Raw genomic sequence first — 17,218 nt, 5'->3', positions numbered from 1 at the left:
CACAGATATCACCGACTCCTTCAGTAAAGCTACCTAATACTAGATCATCTACAGTGTCACCAAGCAAGAAGCAGAAAAATGTTGCAGTTCCAAAGGTAACAAAAACCTATAAGAAATCTACTCAGAGACTCATTTTGAATAAAGAGTCCAGTGACACCGAATCTGAAGATGCTACTAAATTTTAGATTGTTAAAAGTAAAAAGAAAGATGTACATAGTGTTGATAATTTTTGTGCTAATCTGAAACAATATGGTGGATTTGGAGCACTTAGATATGTAAAATATGAATCCAGATCTGATGCAGAAAAGAGACAAATAGAAGAAGCTATAATTTTCACTCTTCTGAAATTCTGATTGGTCTCATTGGAAGTATCTAATTCTCTTCCAAAAGAATTATATTTGCATATTGATAATAGGTGGAAATATACCATGGACTCAGAAAAATAGATAAGAGAAAGAAGTCTGGTACATCTTTTTCCAGACATGTCGGTAGATGAGATAAGTGAACATCTGAAAAACTACCAGTCAAACTTATTAGTCAAGAAAAGAGCCTTGAAACTAATGAATGGCCTTTATATTGAAGTAGAGAAGGAGACTAAAGAACAATGGCAACAAATCTTTCGAATCAAGAGTGTTGATGAGCAAGGTGAAGTTGAAATACTGGATATCACTGAGCAAGATCCTATTGGTACTATACAACTTGATGAGGATATCATGGCTACCGAGGTATAGGAACAGGAAATGATAGAAGGGAATGCTTATGCCAAACTAGTATCAAGTAAGTCAGTTTTGGAACAAGTCTAGCCCTATCCTCCAGTAAGTCAACATGTTTCAACCGAGACACCTCAGGACACTGAACAAGGTAACGAGGGTCAACAGTCTACCAAAGGAGAAGCTACTTCTCAGAACATTGGGTAATAGACTTCTCAAGCCCCAACAAGCACTAAAATTGTTGCCACCGAGACTCCAAGCATGGAATCATCGAAGGCTACATCTGAGGCTAAAGAAACCAACAAAAGTGTTGCTTCTACCGAGCAACCTACCGAGGGTGAACAAGCCTCCCAAGCCATTGTACTAGTTCAATCGATGAAAGCCTCATCCTCTAAGGAAAAGAAAATGAAAAAGCATAGTTTCAAGTTAGATTTGTCAAAACCAATTGTGTTGCTGGATATAGAAATATCCAAATTAAAAGGGCAAGCACTTATTGAATTCGGTGAACTATGCAAAGCCAAAGTAGAACAAGAGAAACAAATGGCTATACAAAAGAAAAATAAAGCACTTCATAAGGTTAAAGCATTATTATCAGGCATGCTACCTGAAGCTACAGTGACAAAAGATGTAGCCATCCATATTCAACTGGATGAACTCCTCAATAAGATCGAGACATCTGGAGTAGATGCATCTGAATACCTAAGCAAATTGAAGGACAAAGAGCTCACTGCAAAAATGATTGAAGAGGTACAAAAAGCCATTGCTATCGGTAAAGTTAAGCTAACCAGACTCATTGTTGAGTTATCCCCTCAACTCAAGCACATTCCTTATTTATTTCAGAAACTCTGTACATTTTCTTTATTCATTAAAGATATCAAGAATAAAATAGAAGTGATTGAGAAAGAGATCATTGATCTCTCCAACAAATTGACCACTGAGCCAAATTCTATTCAGAATTTCTATACCAAGTTACAAAAGGTCGTGGCTCAACAATTGGAACTGAGGAATAAAGCGCACAAAATAAGGATGGAAATTATGACTCTTCAAACCTTATTCATTCCACACTTGTCCTCTGTCCAAGAATAGATCAACAATGCTACCTCCTTATCCACTCAGCCAGAGGGAAGCACTTTAGATGGTTTGATTTCACTATTAGCTAACATTAAAGCTCAGAATTCAATCATGGATAATGTCAAGGATGCACTCTCTGCTGCTCTCACCGATGCAAGAACCAAGTATAAATCCATTTTTGACTAGTTGCCTCCACCAAATGGTAACTAGTTTTGATGTTTGTAAAAAAGGGGGAGTATAGTGTATAGAAGAGGTGTATACCAAGCAGTTCAGCACATTCAAGTATATAGATAATTTTGATAGGGTGAGCAGTGATCACCGAGCAGTGAATACAAAATATTGATCATAGCGCATGCATAATCAGAATTATGTACAGTATATTGATAAGAGGAGTATATCTGAGTATACTATTTATTGACAATTGTATATACTGTCAGTTTAGTCAAAATTTTGTAAGTATATAGATTCTTGAGTTATGAATTTGAAAGGAGTTTTGTCAAAAATTTCAAAACTAATATCAAAAGGGGAGATTGTTACTATTTACTAACTTGTCATTAGTTTTATATCCAAAGTCATTCTATATACTCTAGTCGATTAACACTACCGAAATATTCAATCGGTAAGCACAGAGCAGTCGATTACAGAAGAAGTCACAGAGCCTAGTATACATTGAGCTATCTACTGAGTAACGTTCTATGACTACCGAGTAGCAAAGATGGTATACTGAGTTGATACACACCAAGTGAAACGTGTTACCAGATTCATTGAACCTAGACACATATGGAAACGTGTTACAAAGATCAAGGAACAAGAAATCATTATCACATGGGAAATTGCACCTTAAGATTGTGTATGATTTTGAGGACTTCTATGCAATGAAATAAGTTCTAGGGTTATTCATTTAATGAATCATGTTTGTAAGATCGAAGCATGAACAAATCGCCATCATAACAGATCTATTTATACAACATGAAATGAGTATCAAATGTGTGTGTGAAGCAAGACATATGAGAAAAGAAAAATCATGAGAAATCACTGAGTGTTATGACTATTATGATTGACAGAGATACATAGAGGTCACCGAGAAGGATTTTAGAGAACAGCCAAGGAATAGAGTAAACAGAGAGGTTTACTGAGTTAATTAATGGGTTACTGAGGTATGCTATAAGCAAGGTAATTTCATTTTGAGCACATAGAATCTACTACAACATTTCAGATGTGAAGTTGTAGATATTTTGTAAGATTTTGATTGTAATATTTTGTGTTGTAAGAGAAACCTTTAACAGGGTAAAAGACTCTAACAAAGTTTATAAATTGTAAAGCCTTTAACCAGGTGCAGCATTTAGTATAAGTGTTGTAAAATATTTTAGCAAGGTAGATCTAAAGATCTTGATACTCCTAACAGGGTAAGCTATCAGAGATAGCTAAACATGTAGCTCTAACTGAGCAACCTTTATTATTGCAGTAGTGAAGTTGTGGGTGCCATCCCCACCGTAGTTTTTCTCTCTAACCAAGAGTTTTTGCGTAACCAAAATATATGTGTTATGGAGTGAATCATGTACGATTGTTATTTATTTGTTTTAGCATTATATTATGTTTCAGCTATATTCAGTTTATGCTTAATAGTAAAGTTATTGTTGAAGAAAAGTTTTGAAGTACTGATTCACCCCTCCCCTCTCAGTACATTAGCTTTCCATATTGGGCCTAACTACACACACACACACACACACACACACACACACACACACACACACACACACACACACACACACACACACACACACACACACACACACACACACACACATATATGTATGTATATATATTTATGTATGTATGTATATATATGTATATATATATATGTATATCATATATATATATATATATTTATATACATATACATATATATGTATATACATATACATATATATGTATATGTATATATATGTATGCATATACATACATATACATATACATATACATATACATATATGTATATATATGTAGATGTATGTATATATGTATATGTATGTATGCATATGTTATGTATGTATATATGTATGTATGTATATATGTATATGTATGTATAAATATATATGTATGTATATATTTATCTATATGTTTGTGTGTGTGTGTATATATATATATATCTATATGTTTGTGTGTGTGTATATATATATAGAGAGAGAGAGAGGGAGAGAGAGAGAGTATATGTATATGCATGTGTGTGTGTTAATTCAAAATTAAAATAATATGTGTATTTAAAATGTAACTATTTAATAATATTATAAATAAAATAATATATATGTTTAAAAAAAATGATTATTTTGATAAATAAATATAAATAAATCTTATTTTTCAAAATAAGCTATTTACGTAATTATAAGAAAGCAACTAAAAGAGGTGATTTTTATTTTTGTAACATCTTATTTTCAAGCCATCATGCAATAAGAAAGTACTTATCTATAACACCATTGTACATCATGTTCAATCATCTATGTAACCCGTGAAATGTAAAATGCACAAACATCATGAATGTGGTATGAATATCCTACGTGAGTGTGTCCATAAACATTGGGTTCCATCATGTACATTATTGCCAAATGGCTAGGACACCTCTGCCTCAGCCAAGTTCTCATCTTCGATAGTATCTGCACTCACTTGCACTCAGATTCACATCAGTAGGTCGATACCATAAATCATAGTCAAAGAATATGCAAGATTAAACTCATAATCATAATATGCTAATTAACATCATTTCCATTTCAATTTTATTTCGATGCATTTAAAATTAACCATCTAATTTACCAATCACACACATATAAATAACCACTTAATCAAACACATAAGATGATGTCCAATAGTCTCATTAAATATATAAGAAAAATAAAGGTAACAAAAATTGAGATGTGACATCATCATACATGTTCTCAACATGCCCATCATCTAAAGATAATTGGGAGTCATCATTACATTTGTACTCTTTATGGCACTTCATCCAAAAATTCATTTTCACCATGCCTTTCATGAATAAGGATACTAGGAAGATCATCACAAGACACATCATATAACTCCTTAGTCTCAATAGCATCACTAGATAAATTTAAAATTAGATCAAATGTTGTTGTTATGACACTTCAATTGTACAATTCCTCATTTTTAGCAGCTACAAACATAACCAAAGAGTCATCTTGAAGGTCTTCATGCTCCATGTTAATATCTCCATCAATTCTTGTTGCATTAGACTCCTCAACTTCAAAGAAGTTTTCCATCTTTCTCTCACATTGTTTTAACACCTTGTTAACCAACTCATAAGCCAATTTAGAAACATCTTGTTCTTGCCTTGAAATAGCTAACAACATAGGCATAAGTGGCTGGAAAATAGTATTAGTCTCATTAAATGACATAACCATAATTGTCTTCATGGCTTCAATAAAATATTTATTGTGTTTTTTCCTTATTGTGACCAAGAAATCTTGAAACTAGATATGTATTAAATCATGCAATTCCAAGTCTAGTATAAGGTTACTCAATCTGATTCAAGAAAATGTTTTTAGTATGGTAGCCCTTTTCGAAACACGATGACTTATGATGTCCCTAATATCCTCAAATCTATCAATGATTAGCTAAAGTACCTCCTTCAATGTGTCATCTTCATAGGTTTCTTGTGATGCTAAGATTATTGTGATCTGCATCAAACAGGTAGTAATCAATAGCCTTATCTCATTATCTAAATGCCTCAACCACCCATGTTGACTCAAAGTAGTCACTACAAGAGCAAAAGAAATCTGCAACAAATTATGAGGTGATTTCTCCATAATTGTCAAACATCCATCTAATTAGATCAAAGCGATGAGAATATTTTTTGTTGCTTTTAATTCTAAACTAAGTTTTCTACTAGTCTCATAAAGTAGGGGAAGAGCACCAATAGATAACATAGTTCCAATAATCGTCACCTTATTGTCATGTTGACCCCCCAGTAGTTGTCATAGTGAAAACACCATTAATAAATTTGTTTTGTACCAATAGCTGATCATTTTTGTAATTTTTTGTTCATAATTGGCCCATTTGTGCACCACTATTGGAACATTTGTGCACCACTATTGGGAAATTTGTCAACAAGTACTATAGATTTTGAGTTGACGGTTACTGGAACATCTTGAGCTAGGTATCAGGTGACACCTTGAAATGTGTACTTTTTCACCTTTGTGTGCATAACGGATTTCACAATGTGCATCGTTACTACCCCAAAGCCAAATCAATAGCTATAATCAGTTAAGTCGCATACGAAAACAACTCAAAAAAAAATCAAAATCCAATGTACCATTTAGGATCTATGGGTGCACAAAGTTAGCTATGACACCTACTGGTGCTCTTCCCCTACTTCAACCTAACCAAATCTATCATTGAATACCATGTTTAAATCTGAAAATTACTTTTTGACTTTTTGCAATAGGTCAAGGTAGGAAATTAATGTCAACGTAAGGTCGTACCCTACTTACCACTAGATTATTTTGCACTTCATTCACCCACTTAGATACAAACGAATTATGTCAAACAACTAGTACTCATTCATTGATAAAGAACATTAACTTGCTAGTCTAAAAATCTCTATTTGTTTATAGTGTTTAATCATGAGAATTATATTTGTGCTCAGTGTGTAAATGCATATTTAGAGATAACAAGCTTAATCAAGATTAATTTAAAACCCTAAACCATATAATATTTAGCCTAAAATAAAACTCAAGATGATGAAACCTTTGAGATTAGTTGTAACAAATACATCCTCCAACCTTTATTGCAATAAACAAAAATACAAGTTTTCATGTTACATTATATGTAAATCTTGAAGTATCATATTGCAACAAAATAATGCTACATTCAAAAATAAAAATTCAGTGGTTTTAGATTTGTACGTGGATATATTTAACTCACAATTCATATGCCAAATCTTGAAAATGAATATCCATTTCTCATACCAACATGCTAAAAGTTTGATCTGATACAACAATTACAACATGAAAATTTGGTGCTACATGATAGGGGTTGTTTCCTTCAAAAAACCTTAATAATTTATTCTCACCTTTAAAGTCCGTACAAACTTTGGTGAATGTTTCTTAGACCTAGCTGCCCAACTTAGTACCGAGTGTAGCTATATTTACAATATTTTGTAGCAGTACAAATTTATGTTACCTAGGCAAGATAATAGGATGACCCTCTAGAGCATCTAATTTTGTGAAAAAGATTGCAATTTCAATATAGTAGGGTATGCTTCCCTAAGCATGTTTATAAACAAAAAAAATGATTAATTATGGTTATTTCAAATTTATTTTTAGATGAAATTCATTAAAAAGAATGTGCTTACAATTTTTCAAATAGAGCACTCACCACAAGGAGAATGCCTAAAATTATTGTCTTTATTTTTATTGTTTATATGAGTATAAATGTTTAGTTTCATGTTAATTTTTATTGACATGCATTTTCATAGTATTTGACATGCAAGCTTAAGTGGGGGTAGAGTGAGGGGTTGGGGAGGTGAATGCAATATTGAAGAATACACACATTATACTTTAAACCTTTGTTGTAAGCTCACTTTGACCAAGGTTTCTCAAATGCATTAACTTTTGTGTAAAATCCTTTTTATTTTTTATTTTTTTAATGACAAACAACATGAAGTCACTTTTGCATATTTCAAGAGCTAGGACATAGAATCAAGACAATATTTGCATATATATTACCTAGACATGTTGCATGATCAATAGGAGAACATTCAATCATTGTTCCAAAATTGTACCAAAATCTAAGAGTTTCATCAAAGGAGAAGATTCTTACATAAAAAAACTTTTATTGTAGTTCTAAACATTGTACACAATTATTTTCATTCAAAACATCAATGCAAACAAGCACTTGAAGTGGAAAACTTCCTAGATCATTTTTGTGTGTTAGAGTTTCAACATGTGGGCATGATTTAAATATATAGGTATAGAGAGAATTTTTATGACCATACAATTGAACTTAAGTGAAATACATTCATTTTGACAAAGAAATGTCATTTATCTAACATATTCCAAAATATTGCCAAGACAAAAACTAATTGATGATACATCCTATAATCAAATCAACATTAAATTTAAAGATAAATACTTTTATTAAATTTCTTTATTTCAATGATTATTTATGTAAAATCTAAATATATTATTATAAAAAAGTTCAACTACAATTTTTTATAACAAAATTTAGTACACAATAATTATTTATCTTTTCCACAAACTTATCTTTAGATGAACCTAAATATATTTTTACACCCTACTTCGTCATCATTTCCGCCAGAATTATAGGGCCGATGACGTTTGAAGAATTTGGACCACAGGAAACAGAGTAATCCATCCAGAAGGCTCACAAGATTGACGTGATTAGACGTCTGTCAAATACTTAGAAAATGACATGATTAGACGTCTATTGGAAAGTATTCTGTATTAGTCCTTTTTTCATGTGGTCCAAATGCATTTGAACTAGCGATTGCACCTTGGTGTGCAATTGGTAGGCCGAAGAGTTGTCGAAGGTAAATTAGGAAGAAAATTAGTCTTTATTTCCATACATTTATGTAGTACATTAGGTCAATTGGTAGGAAGTTAGAAAATGATGATGTTTATGCAATAATGGTCCAATGAGGAAGTGATAGATTTAAATCAATTGTGTATTCATTTATAGGGGACCAAACATAATTGAAATAAAACCTTTGATTAAAGAAGATAATTGAAATCCATTACCAACAGGTTCATGTTATGTTTGCAAGAGTGAGAGAGGGAGAGAGATGGATAGATAAAGATAGTGAGACATGGATATATATATATATATATATATATATATATATATATATATATATATATATATATATATATATATATATATATATATATATATATATATATATATATATATATATATATATATATATATATATATATATATGGAAATAGAAATGGAGATGGAGAAGGAGAGGAAGAAATAAAGGGAGACAGGAGAGAGGTACAAGTAAAGATGGAGGAGATAAATATATAGAAAGGGATATAAAAAGGCAAAGAGATATAGAAGTAGAGGTCTAGGAAGAAAGAAAGGGAGAGGGAGAGAGGGACATATATGGATAGGTAAAGAGAGTGAGATATGTCTAGAGATAGGGGAGAAAGGAAGATAGAGGTTGAGATGAAGATAGAGCGAGAGAGAAAGGGGATGACATATATATATATATATATACACACCTAAAAATGGTCTGAAGATAATTAATTGGATAAGCAATTATTTAATTAATCTCTCTCCCCAATTTAATTGAATTCATCAATAATTTGATTAAATACCCCCTTTCATCTACTTATTAATAAATCTAAGGATTTATTAAATAAGTTCATTTCAATAATCCATCATTATTCCAATCCTCTAATTAATTAAAACAAATCAAATCAATGAGTTGTTGAGATTAATTAGCCATTTTCCTATTAATTGAATTTATAAATTAAAATTCTCCTAACTTTTAACCACTTAACCCAACCCTTCGTAAACCTAACCCATTCTAACTACCCCCATGTTCTCTTTCATCTAACATCTTCTAGAACCTTTGTGATGCTTGTCACTAAAAGTTCCCTTTCATCCAACCTCTTCTAGAAGCCTCTTGACACTTGTCACCATAGAGATGATAGATGTTCCCTTTAATCCAACCCCCTTTGCCAACCTCCTCCAATTTAACCATTGATATCTTTAGATCAATCTTGACCATTGATTCCTGCCACCTCACCCCTAGCCTTGGAAATCCTATAAATAGACCCCATTTTGGAGCACAAAGGGTCCCAATTCATATCATTTTTTATTTCATTTATGCATTGTTACTATAGGCATCTAGCTTATAGTTTATCATTTTTAGCAATGTTATCATGCTCAATTTTAGCTTAATCATGCTAGATCAATCATGAACTCATATAACTTAATCATGTTATTCTTGCTAGATCATGCATCTTCATTATTCAAATCGTCCATCTAAGTGTAGTCAAGTCACTGGAATTTGCATAACAAGATCTAAGAGCAAAATTCATATTAGCATTTACTAGGAGGCAATAGATCGATTAGCTGTGGTTTTATATTTCTTTGATTCAAATTCATTAGCCATGCTTGTAATGATTTATTGAGTGTTTTGTGTTTGTAGGAACAGGTATAACAGGTACATCACACAGATACACGACATTTTGGCACCCATCGTGGGGCAGAAATCATCATTTTCGACCTCTCAAGCTTCGACAAACATCCATCTCTGTCGGGATAGAATCAAAATGTCATACGAGTTGATTTTCCAACTCGTAAGAATTCCTTTCTCTTCTCAGATGAAACCTCATCCTCTATCGTACAAGATAATTCCCTTTTCGTACGAGGTATAAATTGATGTCGTATGAAATTTTAACTAAGTAAATTATGTGTCATATGAACTAAATTTCATTGTTGTACGAGAGCTAAATTCATCTTGTATGAATTTCTGGTTATTGAATCCTGTGTCATATGAATCACTTTTTGTTCCCGTGCGAAATCTCATGTTGTGTTGTACTAACTAGAAAATCATGTCGTACGAGTCTCTGTTTCTATGAATTTTAATAAACTGCAAGTTAGGGTTTTTTGGTTTTAATCTGAAATTTTCTAATGCTAACCCTGACTGGTTTATGAGATTTTGACAACCTAACAAGTTTTGCAGGACACTTGTCAAAGAAATGTTTTTCAAGGACATAATACAAAAACACAATCAAGACTACTAATGAATTTATTTTGCAGGTTGCCTACGAAAAATTTGACTAAACTTTGTGTATTCAATTATTTTTTCTAGGCACACTTCAATTTTGCTAAAGAAAATGAACAAACATGTCTTATGTGATTGTGATGATAGGCGAGTATGCTCTCACCTTTCTTAGGTGATCGGAAAGCTAGACTCATCTTTTGCTTCATTAGTGCATTTCTTTACCAGGCCTGCCCTCCCGAGGAGTAATAACTATTAGCCATTAAAGCCGGTGAGAGGGGAACGACCTAAGTGGGAATGGCTAATGCCAAGTAATCCAACCCACTATAAAATAAGCGTGATTTGATGAAAATCAAGTCAATGGTAGTGCTTGGGAATAGCTCTCCTCCGTACCTTTAGGTATATCAAACCTTGGTTTTCAAGGCTGGGAGACCTCTTAATTGAGTATTATACCCTGACGTGCCGAATGAATCCCTTAGTAGCTCCAGTTAAAATAGAAGCTACCTAATTCACCTCCGAGAGGGTGATAATCTTTGTACAAGAGAGATAGTTGTTACTACTTATCAAATTGCCATTAGTTTTATATCCAAAGTCATTCTATATACTCTAGTCGGTGACTACTACCGAAATATTCAGTCGGTATGCACAGTCTAGTCCGTTATAGAAGAAAGTAGTCACAGAGCCTAGTATGCACCGAGCATCATTGCATGTCTACCAAGCACCAAAGATGATACACCGAGATGATATACACCAAGTGAAATGTGTTACCAGATTCATTGAACCTGGACACATGAAAACGTGTTACAAGATCGAGGAACATAGAACCGTTATCACATTGGAAATTGCACCTAAAGATTTTGTATGATTTTGAGGTCATATAACCAATGAAGTATTTTGCATGGTTATTCATTCGAGAAATCATGTTTGTAAAATCGAAGCAATGAATCAAATCATCGACATAAGGGACCTATTTATACAGCATGGAGTAAGGATATAAGATGTGAGATATGGATATACACAAGTGTGAAGCAAGACTTATGTGAATCATGAGAAAGCACTAAGTGTTATGACTGTTACAGAGACATAGAGGTCACCGAGAAGGATTTCAGAGAACAGTCAAAGAACAGAGTAAATAGAAGGGTTTACCGAGTTACTTTATAGGTTATCGAGGTATGCTATAGGCAAGGTAATCTTATTTTGAGCACATAGAATCTGCTATAACATTCCAGATGTAAAGTTGCCGATAGTTGTAAAGATTTTATTGAAAATTTTGAAGTTGTAAGAGAAGCCTTTAACAGGGTAAAAAACTCTAATCAAGTCTATAAATTATAAAGCCTCTAACCAGGTGTAGCATTTAGATTAAGTGTTGTAAAATCCTTTAGCAAGGTAGATCTAATAGATCTTGATACTCCTAACAGGGTAAGCTATCAGAAATAGCTAAACATGTAGCTCTAACCGAGCAATCTTTATTATTGCAGTAGTGAAGTTGTGGGTGCCATCCCCACCACAGTTTTTCTCTCTAACCAAGAGTTTCTGCGTAACCAAAATATATGTGTTATGGAGTGAATCATGTATGATTGCTATTTATTTGTTTTAGCTTTATGTTATGTTATAGCAGTTTTTGGTTTATACATAACAGTAAAGATATTGTTGATAAAAGGGATTTGAAGTATTGATTCACCCCTCCCCTCTCAGTACATTAGCTTTCCATATTGGGCCTAACAATTGGTATCAGAGATTGAATCTTGGAAAAGGGTTTAACTACCTAAAGAGAAAGATCTTATCAATGGAAGACTACAAACAATCTTGGAGGATTGTATATCTGCAAGAAGAGCTGGATCATGCTAATCAAGTGATTGCAGACATGCAAAGGCAAATGCAAAAATTTCTGAAAGTGAGAAGAAGATTGTCTGATGATTTGTAGGACTCTCAAGTGTTAGTGGAACAAATTGAGACATCATCTGATAATAGTATGTCTGAAGAGACTGAAGAAATGATTGGAGTATTGAAAGAAAAGAACAAAGCACTGGCTGATCAACTAAAAGCAATGAAAAGAGAACATGAACATTTCAGCACACGGATGACTGAAAATCTTGATGCATTGAGGACAACCGAGGATAAAGTAAGAGATCTAGAAAGAGAGAAACATCAACTTGAAGCTTTATTATCTAATAAGAATGATGAAATCAGAAGGTTGACTGGGATTCAACAAAATCTGTCAGATCAACTTGGTTATGCACATCATGAAGCAAATCTGAAAGATGATGAGAATCAAGCATTGAAACTTGAAGTATCAAGGTTGACCAATGAACTTGAAACAGAGAAGAAATCCAAAGAAACACTGAAGAAGAGTTATGAAGCATCAAAGATGTTGGATGAGCAACTGAATACAAGATGACCCTACAAAGATGCAGGACTCGGTTACAAAGGAAAAGACTCTACCGAGAGAGGAGAATCATCAAAGCAAGCTAGAATCAAGAAGAACATCAAAAGAAAGAAGCCTATTTTCAATTGCTATGGAAATCAAGGTCATACTGCCAACATGTGTCAAATCAGAAAAGGTAAGCAACCAAATGTCACTAAGTCCAATGGTTATTGTTACAATTGCAATAAATATGGTCACACATCTAATTGTTGGTGTAAATAATTATTCATCATGGATATTATTACACTTACTTAAGTTTACTTAGGATAATGCATTTCATAGTAGTTTGGATATGAGACACTTGGGTGTTTGTGCCACATTGGGATAGTGTGTGTAGGAGAAATTCCACCTCTTATGGTGTTGATCTTGTTATTACACTATCATATCCACTTATTGTGGAGTGATAATTCCACCTTCGGTGGGTGATCCACCTCATGTGGAATATTATATTATTTCTCCTACCTACCCACACCTATTTCCTACCTACCCTTGTTTCTTATTGAGCCACATGTCATGTTTGTGTGCTCATACATATCCCTAGCCTTGCCTATATAAGCAGGCTCATCTACATTGTATGTAACAGTTGTTGATCATTTTCTATTGATGAGAATACAGTTTATTCTTGTCCCATATTATGTCTCTATCTTGTCCATTTCAATGACTTCTTGATCTTGGCAAAATCCAACACTAACCAATGTAGGACAAAGTCTGTTAACAATTATTAGAAGGCAAAATTCAAAGGGTTTTGTAAAAATTGTAATAGATATGGACATAGTACTGAGAAGTGTTGGTTTAAGCAAAAGAACTACATGTGGTCTGCACACCGAGCAAATACTATAGGTTACCGAACTCGCACAGATCCTTACCAACAATATTTTGTAGTACCATGGGATTACAATACAAGGACATGGTGTGAATGTTGTGGAAGATATGGACATATAAGTGCCAACTGTTTTATAAGGTTTGGAATGAACAACTGAAGATCATGGAGAAATCCTAGTATGGCATGTTTTCATTGTCACAAAGTTGGACACTTGGTTGGAGATTGTAGAGATCAAACTAGAGAAGACACTGAGGAAATAAAAGAGAAATTAAAGATGATTAGGAAAAAGAAGGAAATTGTGTCAAATGAAGAAAGCAACTTACCTACTGAGTTAGGTGCTCCTATTCCAAATTAATTGGTAAAGGTATGAAGGGACTGCATTCTCTCAAGGTTAAATCTTAATAGTTCCTACCTTATTATGTACTTAACTCAAAATCTGCATAGTTAAGATGTAGTAGTAAGTCTGAAATTCTATCAAAGTCTTTTGGAGCACTTTACAGGAAACCTGTCAAGTCGGTGAATACAAGAAGCTTGTCAAGTCAGTAAAAGAAGGAAGTTTGGTTACTCAGTTAAAGCCAAAGAAAGGGGAAAGTAAAGTGGAACTGAGTGCATTTAATGTTTTTGACCTAACCTGCATGGAACCCGATAAGGTTTATTGTGTACTTAAAGTATTTTATGCGGTCATTTTCACTCACCAAGTTTTTGAGAAAGCAGAGCAAAGCGAATCAAGGTGATCAAACCTCCTACAAAGCAAAATTCAAGGTATTTACATCAATCTCAACACATTGTTAAGCTGGTTTACCGATCTTATCAATTTGCTATTATCTGTTAAGTGTGAAGCGTCTACCGTTTGTTAGTCCTCAAACCCTAAGGTTCCTTTATTAATTTTTATCTGAAATCTAGAATGGCACCTAAGATCCAAGATCCCATTGTTGTCAAGAATGTTGAAAAGCCCTCACTAAAATACTCTTTAACTCCTAAAGTTGCATCTAAACCAGATGACAAAACCACATTTTCACTCATCCCGGATTGAGTTTTATTAGTCGAGGATGTGAGATTCTTCACCAAATGCCGTGTAGAAGAGCTCATCACGTTGAAATCAAAGACACATATGATGAATTGTGCACCGATGGTAAAATGGACAGCAAGTATGAGCACATCAAGATCAAGGGATTGACTGAAGCCCTAACCTATCCCCATGTGTTCAAACCCCAATGGGTCAAGTTTCTTCTAAGCAGAGTTCATGATGACTTCATGTGGCTAGAAGAGCAACCGTTTAAGATCACTAAGGAAATCATTCATTTGATCACCGGTTACCCTATCTATGATCATGCCCGAGCCCAGAAAATAATATCACAGAAGGAATTGATTAGTTTGGCCGGAGTAGAATTAGAATGCAAAGGACTGAAATTAAACAATGTCACTAATGCAGAACTAAAATTTGCCATTAGAGTAATTGGTTACTGTTTCTTCCAATCAGCAAGGGAAAACAGTGTACCCTATGTAGCAGTAGACTTAGCATACAAAATTGTGAAGAAAGGCATGAAAATTGATCTATGTGAGGTGTTACTGAAAAACGTGTTTGAGAATCTGAACACCATCAGGAAGCTGAAGAAGAACAACTCGGCAAATACACTAAAGTTTGGATCACTACTTGTATGCATGTTTTTCTACTTTGAGAAGTTCTTTCCAACAGTTGGTAAAGTTTTTTGGGAACTACACCGACCAATCGCCCATTAGATCAATGACTTCATCAAGAAGCTAGGTGATAATTTTAATGATATTATGGATGATTACTTCAGCAAGTTTCAAGAGAAAATGCATAATAGATACCGGATTCCACCCAAGCTAGTGGAGAAATACAAGGATGAGATATGTTTTGAAGTAGACACTGATTATTGTTACATGAATGTTGTGGAACCGAGAACTCAATCTTTGCCACCTATGGGTTACAAGATTGATTTTGACATCACACAACAACAAATCGATGCATTTCTAACATTAACAAGGCATGCTACTGAGCTGAGGTATGGAACCTATGAAGAAGTGAAAGAAAAAGTAAAAATGAGCATTGTAGTACCCAAAGCTACAAGAAAGGTAACAAAAATGATAAAGGCATTAACAGAGAAATTTTGAGAAGATTCTTCCTCCACACTTGTCAAAGGCACTCTAGCCATTACTGAGGAGGAATCAGAAGCCCAAGAGGTAGCTATCACTCTAAGCACTGAATTGCCTAAGGGAAAAATGTTGAAAAGAAAGAAACAGGACACTTCAAAGGCCCTACCGACTCCTCCAACAAAGCGACCCAACACAAGAGCATTTGCAGCTTCACCGAGTAAGAAACAAAAGACTATTGCTGCTCCTAAGGTAACAAAAACTTACAAGAAATCTACCCGGAGACTCATTTTGTCAAAAGAGTCTAGTGACACCGAATCTGAAGATGCAAGCAAATTTCAGATTGTCAAGAGCAAGAAGGTAGATGTACATAGTGTTGAAAATTTTTGTACTAATCTGAAGGAATATATTGGATTTGGAGGATTTAGATATGTTAAATATGAATCCAGATCTGCTGATGAAAAGAGATAAATTGAAGAAGCTGTCATTTGCACACTTCTGAAATTCTAAGTGGTCCCATTGGAAGTATGTAATTCTCTTCCAAAATAATTATATGCACATATTGATAACAAGTGGCAATATACTCTAGACTCGGAGAAACAAATCAGAGAAAGAAGTCTTGTACATCTCTTTCTTGACATGTCGGTAGATGAAATAAAAGAACATCTGAAAAACAACCAGACACAATTTACATTCAAACAAAAGGCCTTGAAACTGATGAATGGCCTATATATTGAAGTAGAGAAGGAAACAAAAGAACAATGACAGGAAATCTTTCAAAGAAAGGATGCTGGTGAACAATCTACAGTTGAAATAATTGATGTCACCGAGCAAGATCTTGATGTCACTGAGCAAGACCCTGCTAACACCATTAAAATAGATGAAGATCTCATGGATACAGAGGCACCTGAACAAGAAATGATAGAAGGCAATGCATATGCAAATCTTGTATCTAGTGAATCAGTTTTGTAACAAGTTTAGCCTTATCCACCAATCAATCAACCTGTCTCAACCGAAGCCCCTCAGGATACAGATCAAGGCACCGAAGGTCACAAGTCTACAACAGGAGAAGGTACAACTCAAGAATAGACCTCTCAAGAACCTTCTAGTACTAAAAATGTTGCAGCTGAGACACCCAGTACCGAGACACCAATGGAGACTACAGAGGATAAAGCAACTGACCAAAGTGTTGTCTCTACCGAGCAACCTACCGAGGGTCATCAAGCCTCCCAAGCTATTATATTGGTTCACTCAGCCAAAGGTAAAGAAAAGAAGATGAAAAAGCATAGTTTCAAAATAGATTT

The sequence above is a fragment of the Cryptomeria japonica genome, chromosome 10 (assembly GCF_030272615.1).
Source record: "Cryptomeria japonica chromosome 10, Sugi_1.0, whole genome shotgun sequence".
Lineage (NCBI taxonomy): Eukaryota > Viridiplantae > Streptophyta > Pinopsida > Cupressales > Cupressaceae > Cryptomeria > Cryptomeria japonica.
This window is presented reverse-complemented; position numbering follows the sequence as displayed.